At 52.0% G+C, this 11,410-nt stretch overlaps 1 protein-coding gene across 1 annotated transcript in view; it reads left to right on the forward strand.

The window, feature by feature from the left end:
* Nucleotides 1–11,410, forward strand: part of LOC119114571 (uncharacterized) — a 46,686-nt gene that overhangs the window by 17,288 nt on the left and 17,988 nt on the right. The window lies entirely within an intron of this gene.

Here is an 11,410-nt window from a genome sequence, read left to right on the forward strand (position 1 = left end):
CGCCAAGATAAGACCGCGACCACGGACCGCCGCTACAAACGCGCGCTGGATCGTCCCAAGTTTCTAAAATCAGCCAATAGGAGACCTGATATCAACAATAAACCAATGAAATCAAGCCTGACAGCGGGCTCTTTGAAAATTCAGCCAATGAGACTACAGCAGAGCGTCGACGATCCGTAGCAGGACGGCCATTGGTCAACAGCCTCGGGGAGGGTAACAGCCTAGTTAACGCGCTGCGGATCTCGGGCTCGTCCCGCTGCTGCTCCAGCGTTGTCGTGTGTGCACTGTCGCCATGTAGCAGTCACTGCAGCATTGTCAGATGTGTGCGACGGCTGCAGCAGTGGCGTCGGAGAGCCGGCGGTGGGACGGGATGGAGGTGTGCGGTGCTCGGTGATGTGCGGTCATCACAGCTCCGGCTTGTCCGCCACGCTTCCCGTGCCCGTGCGACCGACGGGCGGCCCGCAGGCCAGCACAGGCGACAGCAGTCCATTGCCTGCAGACGGGCCGGTGACACGAGCGTCCAGACCAAGCACTGGCCAGCCACAGGCTCACCCGCCATCCAGGGGTGGCACAGTGCTGCTGGCGGCCGACTGGGGTGCAGTTAGACCTTGCCAGCAAGCCGCCTGTCAGCAACTAACTGCCGCACAGCTCCGGCTGCACCGACACGCTGCTCAAGCACTCCTCTCCCCAGCTAGCTGCAGCACGTGCCGACACAGCACGGCCGTACCGCGCGAGCTGGCGGCAGCACGTGCAGGCAAGTGGCGTCACCGGGCGTCGGCAGAGGAGGACGAGCGTCGGTGAGGGGGGGGGGGGGGGGGGTGGCACGTGGCCGTGGCGTGTCGGACGGTGGCGGCGTACCTGACCGAGTCGGGTCGCCGTACTCTGGCCTGTGTGATACTTATGGCTGCCTCGCACGAACACCGGTCACCGCAGCACTGGATCGTGCCTCTGTCTTCTTACCGTAGCAACCCAGGCGCCACATGAACAAGTGACCGCCGGACGTGCAGTGTAACAATGGAAGGTAACACGGTCAACCAGGCGATGCAACGGTACATGATGTTACCAACAACGATCCAACATCTTGAGGGTCAGAGGGCGGTGGGTCAAAATAGCGGGCTCAAAAATACCTGTCATTGGTGGAATGTTTCACACAACCAGTGCCGGTTGAAATGTCCCCGACAAGGATACGGTGCAATGCACTTTTAATGTACATTCAGTGCTTAGCAAGCAGACTCGGAGCTTAGCCGTCGGACCAGACTTTGCGCGACAATTCCAGCCTCCGATGAGTGACCCGGTGCGCATAATCAACTATTTCATTTGCAGAGCGACGAACGCTCAGTTCGCTCCATCCGTCGACACGGAGGAGAGCGGGCGCGACATCCACCTTCCACGTACTTCGAGTGTGACGTCACGGTCCGGGGGCAGCTGGCGCACCAGGCTGTCTACCAGGGACCTGGTCCGGTCAAGGTCAGACCACCATCACCGCAGTACCGTCAGTGACGAACAGCCGAGCACCAGCCTGCATCATGGCACAGGTGACACCCAAGACACGGCGGAACAAAGGGCTCACTACCTACGTGCTCCGTGGTACGTCACGCGCCCCATCAACTGTTCGCCAGCGTCAGCAGACGTTGGCCTGCGAGGCTTCCGCCGCCGTAAAGCGGGCGCCGCCCTCTGCAGCCGGCTCTAACTGGATTGATGACGCAGTGGGGAGCCCGGTGTGACGTCAGAGCCTGTCCGAGCAAGAAGTGCAACAGGACAAAAGCCAAATGTCAAAAAGGCGAAGAGTCAAAAAGTCAAAAGGACAAAAAGCCAAATGGCAAAAGCCAAAAATGTACAAGTTAAATGGGTAAAAAGGTCAAAGGGGATAAACGTCACATGAATTCAAGTCAACAGGCAAAAAGTCGAAGGACAAACAATCCAAATGAGTGGCAAAAGTCCAATGCTTGAAGATAAAAGGTAAAAGTCCAATGTAGCAAGTCAAAAGATTAGAGAAAAATATAAAGTGTCAGCGGTGAAAGCTAAAAGGACTAAAGACTACGGCAATAATACGCTTCCGACTCATCTCCCACTCCTTTGTAGCATCCCCCACTTGTTTGTAAAAAGAGAAAGAAGAGCATAAGGAAATCAAATCAAAAGGAAAGAGGTGCCTGGTAGCCATGAGGCAAACAAGCGAAAAATCCTCGTCCAATGCGCGGGACATCTCTAGTTCACATCCAGGGAACTCCATGAGTTCTACACGGTCACGAGGGAACTCCACGAGTTCTATACGGTCACGAGGCCTGTGCGTCTCATTTACGTTCAGGCTGGGCGTCCTTTCTGTCAGCATGATCCCCTGCATGCCTGCTGGGACCCTTTCGTTGTAAGTGTAGTCAGTGACGGCGCAACAGGGAGGGAGAAGGAGGCAGTTATCCAACTACGTAACTGAGCTAGTAGGTCCAAATTCGTATTTCTGACCCTTTCTGCATCAATTCGTAAATTTGACAGAGGCTTTTTACACCAGATATATCTACTTACACAGTCGATTGAAAACCAAGTAGCTCATCCCATTCCAATTTCTGTCCATAACATTATCAAAACCTTAGCACTATCGGACGGCTTGATATAGTCAGCGGAACGCTTTTAATAGAAACTGTTGTTTTTCGCGACACAAACCTGTCCAGTCACAAAAGTGGCTGCATACAAACAACAAAGTCCGTTTACAAATTTTAGTGGGTACCTTATGTCTGACATTGTTTTTTTTTCATTGGTCTCGGCAAATCAACAAAAGGGAGTTAGAGCTCCATAGGTTACCTATGCATTTCCAGAATCCAACATAACCGAGAAACGTGACATACATAGGCATGGTACTTTTCTGAGAAGATAGAATAGGGAAGGGTAAGAACGTTACTGTGCGCGTTCCCTTGTCTTTTTCCCGCCAGACTCGAGAGACCCATTAGATAGCCTCGCCCAGCAGGACTCTCTGCGAGGACACTCCATTTTGTCCGGAGTGTCCGCAACCGCCTGACAAGCTGTGGCACCGCTCGTCGGAGGAGTGTTCTGTCATGGGCATGGTTTGCTGTAGTTGAAGAGATCTAAGGCAGAGAAGCTAAAAGACATCACATCGCGAAAAGCATCGTGAGTTAAAACAGTTACCCAGGGGTGAATTTTCCTATTCCGTAGCTACAAGACATCACATTGCGAAAAAAACAACCGGGGTTAACACACCCTCCGAGGGGTGAGGTCTTCAATTCCGCTGGGGAGAAGTTTCAGCCCCCCCCCCCCCTCCCCATTTGGGCTTCAGTCCCCCAAGCATAGGGAAGGAAGTGGGCCACATCTGGGGAGACGCATTTTGTTGGTATATTTTGGGGAAGGTTGGGTCATCTTTCACTGTTCAGCCCCTCCCCCCCCCCCCAATAAATTTGGGACACTACGTCCCTGCACTTCCATCACGCGAGGGGGCCCTTTTTCTATCTAATGCTGGAAACCGGCCTATGCCCCTTTTGCGGAGTTACAGAGCCGATAAATGGCTTATTCCAACTGGCTGAGCTGGGCGGGTTCTTCATCCGCCCCCCCCCCCCCCCCCCCACCTTAGCCCTCCCTGTGAACGCCTGACCAGAGGCCTTCGGTGTGCTTTGAAGCCATGTTAAATCCAGGGAACTGATTTTGATAGCTTGTTCTGCCGTTGTTTTTTACGCGTTGTCCTCTTATGACTTTGTGATTTGAGTTTGAATTTTGGCTTTTATCATTTTTGACTTGCACACATTTGATTTTTACCTGTTTTGCTTTTTGCCTTTTTTGAGTTTTTGGCTGCTTGACTCCTTGTATTTGACCTTTATCCTTTGGAATTTTTGCCAATTGTTTTTTTGTCCTTTTGACTTCTTGTCTGTTTGCTTTGTTGGCATTTGACTTTGATCCTGTTTGACTTTTTGCTATTTGATTTGGTGTCCTTTGATTTTTTGTTTTCGACTTTTTGTCCCGTAACCAGCCGTAACGCCCCGGAGACCTGGCGCTTGCACTACGTGACGGCCCTGGGAGCGGAACACACAAATGCTGCCTCGTGGCGAGCTCAGCTCTAGAGGAGCAGACCCCGCGGTGGCCGGTATGGGCCGGGATAAGGTCACACCTACGAGGGGGTGGGGACGCGGAGGGGACAGGGCGAGCACACCGCAGGCGAGGGCACAGCCTGGTTCATTAAGGCTGCAGTTCACCGGCCGTTCAACACCGGCCCGTCTTTGGTCAGGCTTAGACTACTGATCGAGGTCACATATCAGCTGCCTCGACTGGGCTCGGGTGGGCACACACGGCTGGGCCTCTGAAACACGCCGAGAGCTAAACAATAACAAGCGACCTCCTAGGGTGTCCAGGCTACGTGAAACGTCGCCAGTTCGAATGTTCCTTGTCTAATCGCCTTCGTCACGTCCTCCACCGGTGAGCTCATCGTGGACACCATCTGTTGAACAAGACCGGCACTCGTGCAGGCCCAGAATCCTCAGCCTGGGCCCGTGTAGTCGGTCCAATGTGGCGTCCGTTATACTCCACAGACAGGACAGGTTCAGCCCACACAGCTGCCTGAGCCGGGACAGCTTCAGCCCACACAGCTGCCTGAGTCGGGACAGCTTCAGCCCACACAGCTGCCTGAGCCGGGACAGCTTTAGCCCACACAGCTGCCTGAGTCGGGACAGCTTTAGCCCGCACAGCTGCCTAAGCCGGGACAGCTTCAGCCCACACAGCTGCCTAAGCCGGGGACAGCTTTAGCCCACACAGCTGCCTGAGCCGGGACAGCTTCAGCCCACACAGCTGCCTAAGCCGGGACAGCTTCAGCCCACACAGCTGCCTGAGCAGGACAGCTTCAGCCCACACAGCTGCCTGAGCCGGGACAGCTTCAGCCCACACAGCTGCCTGAGTCGGGACAGCTTCAGCCCACACAGCTGCCTGAGTCGGGACAGCTTCAGCCCACACAGCTGCCTAAGCCGGGACAGCTTCAGCCCACACAGCTGCCTAAGCCGGGACAGCTTCAGCCCACACAGCTGCCTAAGCCGGGACAGCTTCAGCCCACACAGCTGCCTAAGCCGGGACAGCTTCAGCCACACAGCTGCCTAAGCCGGGACAGCTTCAGCCCACACAGCTGCCTGAGCCGGGACAGCTTCAGCCCACACAGCTGCCTGAGTCGGGACAGCTTCAGCCCACACAGCTGCCTGAGTCGGGACAGCTTCAGCCCACACAGCTGCCTAAGCCGGGACAGCTTCAGCCCACACAGCTGCCTGAGCCGGGACAGACAGCTCAGGCTGACAATCGTCACCTCGTTACACCCTGAAACATGCAAGAAGCCGGACCGGGTCCAGCGCATCAGCACTGTCACGTGATCGTCAGATGACGTCCGACCATTAACAGCAGCTGAACCGCTGGTGCTGTAAACGACACTGCCTATCGCAGCTGCATGACGGAGCCACGGCATGCGGGGTCGAGAGCGCGTCCCATTGGTATGGAACACTGACTTTACTCTGTCACTTCAACTGCACTATCACTGTGTTGCATTGCATTGCATTGCATTGCACATATTGACATTGCGGAGCGATCTGGACAAGGTGGAACGTAAAGCCCGCCATCTCAACACATCACGGGTACGCGTCGCAGCTTCGCAATGCGCTCCCGCTTGGCAGCATGGCACTGTTGACACATTCATCCTGCTGGCTTGGGGAAGTGTGACGGTGTCTACAGACTAGAGCGTGTTAAGATTTGCCCATCATCGCCCGGCATTACCTAAGTTCGGTATCACTGTGAGCATTGAGCCACCTTCTCCGTGTTCCCACACCACTGCTGTGTAGCATGTTGGCAAAATAGACGATTTGTTTAATAAATGCCGGACACTGTGAGCATGACGTGTGTGATATCCGACAGATGTTGAGTCTGAGACCTCAGCTGGCATCAGTCTGATCCGGCAATGTCAGCCTCCGGGTGCATGATTGCACGCGCAGTGGTTATCATCATTTTAAGTCCTGAGTCCCGACCCACGCTTACAAACGAACTTGAGGTGTAAAAACTCGGCCGTGCTTATCGTGGATCCCCACGTACTGCGATCAGTTACGATGTACGAACCACATTATTAACAGAATATACCGTTTCAGGTGCATGATCCTAGTGACGATTTAAACTGCGTGATGTGGAATATGCTCACTGATTATGTTGAGTGTGTGCGGGCCTGCCAGCAGGACGGGCAGCTGCTCCGGTGTGCGTTAGTGACTCTGCGGGAGCAATGCACGTCCAGGTATCGGAGGGGAGGGCAGCCGGCGGCAGGCAGAGCTCCAACGCCGGCTCGCGGTAGACCCTTCAGGCAGCGTGACGGTCTCCAGCCTGGAGACCGGGTACGCAGTCTCTCCAGAGATTGTGGGCCCGCACCGAAGTGGAACAAGTTCACTTCCACCAGGCGTCCCAGAAGCCGGGCTGGAACGACACACGAGTTTCAGTTTCAGACGGCGCTGCATCCCGCAGCCCTCGCCCTCGCTCCCAGACTCCGTCCGATAACACCACGACCACCTCGCTCCCAGACTCCGTCCGATAACACCACGGCCAAGGCATGCGCTATTGAACGATAACGCTTTAGCGTTATCTGCTGTGTTCACACTGCCAAAACACACAAGGCACTCACAGGCGGCGCCAACGGACGACGGCGGTGGCGGTGGCCAGCTATGTTGGGTGCTAAGCCGTCGCAGAGACGGCATGCGGCGAAGTAATTTCTCTAGGCGCTAATCGCTGACGTCAAACATGTCGGCCCAGGTAAGCTGCATGTGGTGGCGGCGCCCCAGGCTGTCGTCCACTGCCTGGCGCCAGTCACGCGACACTGCCGGTACCGGCAGAGCACTCTGTACAGCGGACCGCAGCGGCGCAGACGACGTTCACGTGCGACAAAAACAACTTTTCCATCAGTCAGCACACTCAACCAGCGGCAACGTTTGTCGCGTAAGCGTGACAGTGAGTTAAAAACACGATCACTGTCATTTCCCTGCGAGAGTAGGAGATCTTACGCTGGCGGCGGCTGGCGGCCAGGTCGCTGGCAGCTGGTTTTGTCACTCCTGCTCGTAGGACCAGCTCAAAGGTTCCGCATAAACCGTCCCATAGACAAATAACATACCAACAACAACACCAATACCAATACAAATTAACAGTAGCAATTACAAGTCCAAGAACTGGAAGACTTTAAACCTGGACTAAAGACGTAATTTTCTCCAAAATACAGCACAGCCCGCCCCATCCAGTAAGTGATCCAGCCCGCAAAAGCCCGCTGTGCTACAATGCTGACCGCCATTAATCCGAAAGTACTGCGTTAATATAACATACATTTTATCATTTCACCTCACTGTTAGAACTTCGCGTTAAAGTGCGCATAAAACGGCACGTCAGTGTCATCTAATGCATAAGATGCATAAAATTGCTATGCGAACAGCGCTGATGCTGCTCAGAAAGCAGCTATCAAAGTATCTGCAACAATGAAATATATAATGCACTAAAGTAGATTTTACACAGTATTGATCTTAGATGGTACAGTGGTTGACAGCGTTGGTACAACGTTTGCTTCCCTTTTAGTATTAGAGCTTGCAGAATACTTGCCTTAACTAATCTCAACCAGCGAGCAAAAATCTCGACCTCGCAGCTAGTAATTTCATCACAGGCTTTGACACTCCGACGCAAGAGCTGAACATCGTGCGCCCAATTGCAAGTTCTCAGCTAAGGGCATTCAAGCAAACGCATACGGACACCAAGGTTGACCATTTGTTAACTCAACATTTAATTAATTCGATATCAGCTGCCCTAGGATGACTTGTGCGGTCAGCTCACACCTGTCGCCGGTAAGGGTCATCCGATGCGTCTTCTGGGGGACGGAAGCCTGTACGTGTTGATGACAAGCAAACCCACTGTCCAGCGGTGTCCGGTGTCCAGACCAGTGCCCAGCGGTGCCCGGTGTCCAACGGATGTCCAGCGGTACCCGTGTCCAGCCCAGTGTCTAGCGGTGTATTTCAAGTATTTCAAGTAAGTATTTCAGAGATGTGCGGCTTCGTCTAGCACTCCGATGTTGGATCAGATTGAACGATTCCCTAGAAGTTGCCTTCGTCAAAACCATGGCCTGAATTTGACCTGCCAAAGGTTAGCGACCTTACCAGGTACGTCTAAATTTTTAATGTCACACAATCTGCTATTTAATTTTCTACAGCTATGCAAAATTTGGCGTGGGTACGCCGCGCCGTTCGAACGCCCTTATGGAAACACCTTCAGGGGGTCAATTGGACCAAGTCCAAGATGAAGTCCTAAAAGAGCGCGTGTTAATAGCTAGTAATGCCCAGAAATGCACCGTCTGTGTCAAAAGCAGCTACCAAGATGCCCTTGCTTAAAACCGGCGATCAGAACGACCCAAATAACTTCCGATCTATTTCGATCCCATCAGTGAAGAAAGAGTTTATGAACGAATAGTCGGCAGCCAGCTTGTATCATGCCTGTCAAAACATCACGTTGCATGTCCGAGCACCATGGTTTTCGCCCAGGTCGCTCCACAAAGTCGGCGATGCTCAGCACTGTTAACTTGCCAGCCATTAACATGGCTCATGGCTAAAGACAATGCTGACGACGCTGGGCGCGTCGAAGACTTTTGACAACGTTCAGCATTCCCGGCCCCTGAAGAAGCTCGGGTGGTACGGGGTTGGTGACCCTTGGTTCCGTGGCTGGCTTGAGGGCCATTCGCGGCGCGTTTAGGCGGTAAGACTTCCCTTCCGGTCAGGTACGGCGTCGTTCAGGGAAGCATTTTAGGACCGATTTTGTTTCTACTGTCTACTGATGACCTGCTCTTTTTCAGTTACTGTGGACAATTCATCATATATGCTGACGACGTCAAGGTTATCGATGCAGATGCTCCTGTTAGCATTAACGACCCTCGTGTTGTGGTAGAAATAGCCCTTAACATCGCACTAAATTGGTTGGCCAAAATCGTCTTAACATTATTCCCGTATAACTGATCTGTTCACAATGTCTCCTCAACATGGGTTAGACGCCAGGGCTGGAGCAGGAAACAGTATTCATTCGTAATAAAATCCGATTTAGCGCGGGACCCCAAACCCAGCCAAGTCTCTACCCACGCTACTTGCAGGCAATCACGTGCAGGGTTTGTGTACAGAAGATAGAGTGGATTGTGTTATCGGGTCTGATTTCACCTGCACACAGACAGCCCGGGGCAGCATCAGCTTGCAAACAGCGATGACTTCACTCGAACATTGGGCTGCTGAATGCACGGCCGCACTGCGCCTCAAAACAGGTCGTCTCAAAGCCCCCACTACATACTCGGACACCCATTGCTGGAGCACTCGGGCGGCTCAAGGGGTACCTGGAAGGTTATTGACCCGCAGTCTCACGCGGGCTGCTAGTACACAGAGTATGACGTCAGAGATGTGGTGTTATCCAATCACCTCGATAGCTAGTTCCGCGCCGTTTCATCGGTCCAAATAAAGCCGTGGAAAAAACCGCACATGCTCACGATGTGCAATCTCACGAAGCAATTGGCGCAGGCGGCTGACTGGTGAAGGAAGGGTGAAGACGATAGGATAACGAATCAAAATAAGGCTACCTTTGCGAAATCACTGTTTTCGTAATAGGTCATTTAACTTCATCATGAATCAGGACGGACCGCACTGAGCACTGCGGCACGTTAAACGTTTCCCACCGAATTCTGCCGTTGACCTGGAATTGGCCTCTGACATGATACATATTACGTTATGAAAGGTGCCCATCCAAGCCATTTTGCACATGCTGATTCTGAAATTTTCAAGTGTCTTTCCCAGGCTTTATGGGTCTATTGGACAAAAAAGTCCGCAAAGCTTTTTTGTCGGATGTCTGCTAAAAGCGTTAAGTCATTGGTTGAACGGACCGTGATGTCACATTTAGGCTTAGTTGACATGACACACATGTGACATAAGCGTTGGCAACCGTTTTGCGGTGGCTGCTAGGAAATGCTTATCTTTTGTTAGACACGGGCAGGTACCTGCTGCGTTTTCGGACGGCCTGTTCTGTAACTTAAAGGAAAGTTCCACATTTGAGATATTAAACCAAGCGTCAAATATGATGACACAAGCCCCCTTAAAACCATTGCTACACTTTTAAGAAGAAAGCATTGCTCAAGGCGGCACAATTTCATTCTTTTATAGGTATGCTCGTAAGTATCTTACTGTTTGATTGCGTCCCCATGCCTCGTAGGACATTGATTGAGAGCCAATTGGCTGCCGTTGTACATGGAAATCGTACACACAACACCAGATATAAGCGACTCGACCACTCTATTTCCTTGGCCCTGACCACCGCATGGAATGACCAGATTTCAGTGACGTCATTATGGCGTCATAGATACCTGGGTGACTTTGAAATGGTCTCCGCAAAATGGGGTGCACATTTTCGCGGGCGTGTAACTAAGAAACTAGAGGGATTCGCATCCTAAGAAGGACAGGGCTGTGAGCTACACCGAAAGATCTCCAGGATGGCCATTACATTTAAAAACCCCGTACAAAATTTGCAGCACTTCCTTTAAGTATTAATCCATTTCATCACAGTTTTACAGCTGAAGGTGATTGATTGTCGGGGTGCTTCGTCTCGTCAAGCACGAACGCCGATGTCTCAATGCCTCGCAAGGTTCTTCTATCAGGATCTGGCAGTGAGAAAGAGCAAAAGCTACGGTATAAGTGTGCTTATCGAAGGGTTCGATCGCTATTGAGGGCCTGTGAGGCCGTGGAGATCATTTTGATCTAACAGCAGACCTGAAACACGACGTAGGCATCTCGATGATGAACTGCATCTCAAAACGGAAGCATGGTCTGAAGCCCCTCAAGCTCGATTGCAAAATCGAAAACGTGGTTTCAGATGTCGTGGCACACAATCTCACAAAAGTCCAGAAAATTTGGTGATAATCGGGTTATTCGGACTGCCTATTCGGATTTTTCTTGGAATTGCACTAAATGGCCAATAAGATGGCAGCATTCGCGTAGCGTATACCGTCGTCAAATTAGTTGTGAAGTGCATTTGCGGGGAACATTATGCGTTTAGGTAAGACGTAGTAATGGCCTTATTCCTCGTAGAAAAATAAGGAGAATATAGAAATAGACGCATTGACATTTCGACAACATGCCTTTATCAGAACGAATATCGGAACTATAATCATTTTGATAAAGGCATTTTGCCGAAATATCAACGCATCTATCACTCCACATCCTGGTGTTCCTACGAAAAACAAGGCCATTACTACCGTCTTAAATGTGCTTTCACTGTTTGTTTAGGAATGGTTCCACCCGATTGGCCAGCTAGAAAAACGGACGGGTGTGTACATCACACGCAACGGCACTCTTCACAGCAAGCGGCCATTCTGGTATGTGTGCTCTTGCTCGAGCACGGGACACATATG

The sequence above is a fragment of the Pollicipes pollicipes genome, unplaced genomic scaffold, assembly GCF_011947565.3.
Source record: "Pollicipes pollicipes isolate AB1234 unplaced genomic scaffold, Ppol_2.1 Scaffold_1600;HRSCAF=1878_pilon_pilon_pilon, whole genome shotgun sequence".
NCBI lineage: Eukaryota > Metazoa > Arthropoda > Thecostraca > Pollicipedomorpha > Pollicipedidae > Pollicipes > Pollicipes pollicipes.